Raw genomic sequence first — 2,757 nt, forward strand, 5'->3', positions numbered from 1 at the left:
AACACTTATTTACGTTATCCATTAACGTATTCCTTTTTTTCGGAAAAGCTCTTCTTGCTATTTCAAGTCTGCATAATCTGTACTCTTTGCCACTGTCGAGCAGATTGTTCTCCTAATAGTAAAACCTGAGTACTATATATAGTGTCCCATTTCCCAACGTAATTCCCTCAGCATCGTCCAATTTAATTCGACAATGTTCCATTACCTTTGTTTCACTTTTGTTGAAGTTCATCTTACAGCCTCCCTTCAAATCAGTTTCCATTTCGTTACACTTGCTCCCAATAGCTTTTCTGTCTGACAGATATATAGTGTCACCGACAAGCAACAAAATTTTTATTTGTTCTCCTTAATTTCAATCGCTTTTCCAAATTTCTCATTGGTCTCGTTTACTGCACGTTCATTGTAAAGATCGAATAACATCGGAGACAGGCTACAACCTAGGGAAGCGGTTATCGCTGAAACAACTGCTTTTCGGTTATACCAGTTGTTTTTTCATTTCCAATTTAACTTGACTGTTAAGACCGCTCTAAATAATTATTTTCTGAAGTAACCGATTTTCGGTTTTTATTGCAGTTCTTCCCAGCACAAAAGTAGACATCGAACAGACTGAAAAATTCTATAACCCCCTCAGACTTTTGTCCAAGATATATACGTAAAATAAAAATATCAAATAAAACGGTAAATAAAAGGAAAATTTATCCGTTTACCGATCGTTCCTTTTCTAGAAAAGTAATTAGGGTTGAATACTACAAATAATTCGCCAATATTCTCCTACTGATTCTAATTTTTTAAACCTCTGCTCAAAAATCGCGTTGTAATTGAGGATCATACCACTGTTTGGCAACATCATTTAGTCAGTGCTAAAGGATGAAAACTGAGGTTGGAGAATTCTATTTTTCGTGTTAAGTTGTCCGTTTCCAAAGACTGTAGGAATATAAAGAGATATTATGAAAACACAGGTAACAGATCAGCTACTTTCTACTCTTATTGTAAGTTATGAATGAGTTGTCAAGTTTTTAATTCGCTACTATTTCCGTAACTTCCTTTCTCTTTCATTATTTCGTAGAAATGACGGACAATTAACGAGCTTTTAGATTAAATTTGTAGCTTTCTTTTCTTCAATTATTTCGAATGAAAATTCTTTTATTATTCAAATATTTATCTTACATTTTAATAGGATTTTGAATACAAATAAATTTTTATTGACAGAGTCAAAAATGCTTTTTCAAAAAATTCTAATGTACAGTCTAAATAGTAGACAAAACACAGCATTTATCAGTAACAATTACATGAGAACAGTTAAAATTTCGTTAGTGAAATAATCCATTGCTCAATACTTATTCTTCAATATGTTCATACATATTCGCTCTATAATCTGCTTATCTTTATGTTGACACCTTTCATCAATATCATTTAAAGACGATACTAATCTTTCAGAAGCCACAGAACTTCCTACCAAATTCGAAAACAAAAAGTTTTATTTAAAAGCAAAAATTTTGGCATCACTGCTATGGCCAACTAATATATCGGTTTATATGGTTCTCAGTTCAAATGGTTCAAATAGCTCTAAGCACTATGGGATTTAACATCTGAGACTTAGAACTACTTAAACCTTACTAACCTAAGGACATCACACACATCCATGCCCGAGGCAGGATTCGAACCTGCGACCGTGGCAGCAGCGCTGTTCCAGACTGAAGCGCCTAGAACCGCTCGGCCACAGCGGCCGGCGGTTATCAGTAAAAAAATAAAAACACATGTTGTAACCGACACCAAAGAGATTTCGGTCATTCATAACTAAAACACCCGTATCGGTTTTAACTAGTCGGTTTTTCCCATCCCTACTACAACCCCTTCCCAACTGCTATACCCCTTTGATTTTCTTAGACTTGCGTAGCTGTAGTTTCGTTTCTGTACAAGTTTTACGCAATGTTTCGCTCTACGTATTTTTATCCTTGCTACTTTCGTAATTTCAAAGGGTATATTCCAGTCAACATTGAAATCCTCAATAGCTAAATAGCCTCAAAATGTCTGCCCTAACACGAAAAGCAATGCTAAATGTGGTACGTGAAACGTTACACCACAAACGCAAAATAGTCATATTCTGCGATGAGCTTCACTCCACCTGTCGCCTTTGTGTGCAGCACGTCTCTCTAACGCTGTCCTCAGAAAAGGCAAACTGCTCTCACTCCCGCCCACACTGCAGCTTCTCTGCACTTGCTACAGCACTTCTTTCATCAGCAGGACTAACTTCCGTGTAACGAGCTCCAGCCATTAGCATTTTGCCAACAACCGCAGCTTTGTATTCAATTAAAATGTTTACTAGGCAGAGCCCTTCATAATCGTTCGCTCCCCCACAGTTGACCCAAAAACTAACTCTAAAAGATGCTGTCGTCCAGTACAGAACGGAGAGAAACATACGGTTGACCCCTTGCGTTGGTTCTTTATTTTAAAAAATGAAACTTCACGTGATTAACGTTACTGTTGTACTTTCTTATGATTACCATGCGACATTTGCTTCAAGCGCTTACATACACTACTGGCCATTAAAATTGCTACACCAAGAAGAAATGCAGATGATAAAAGGGTATTCATTGGACAAATATATTATACTACACCTGGCATGTGATTACATTTTCACGCAATTTGGGTGCATAGACCCTGAGATACCAGTACCTAGAACAACCACCTCTGGTCGTAATAACGGCCTTGATACGCCTGGGCATTGAGTCAAACAGAGCTTGGATGGCATGTACA

The sequence above is a fragment of the Schistocerca serialis genome, chromosome 8, assembly GCF_023864345.2.
Source record: "Schistocerca serialis cubense isolate TAMUIC-IGC-003099 chromosome 8, iqSchSeri2.2, whole genome shotgun sequence".
NCBI classification, from domain to species: Eukaryota; Metazoa; Arthropoda; class Insecta; order Orthoptera; family Acrididae; genus Schistocerca; species Schistocerca serialis.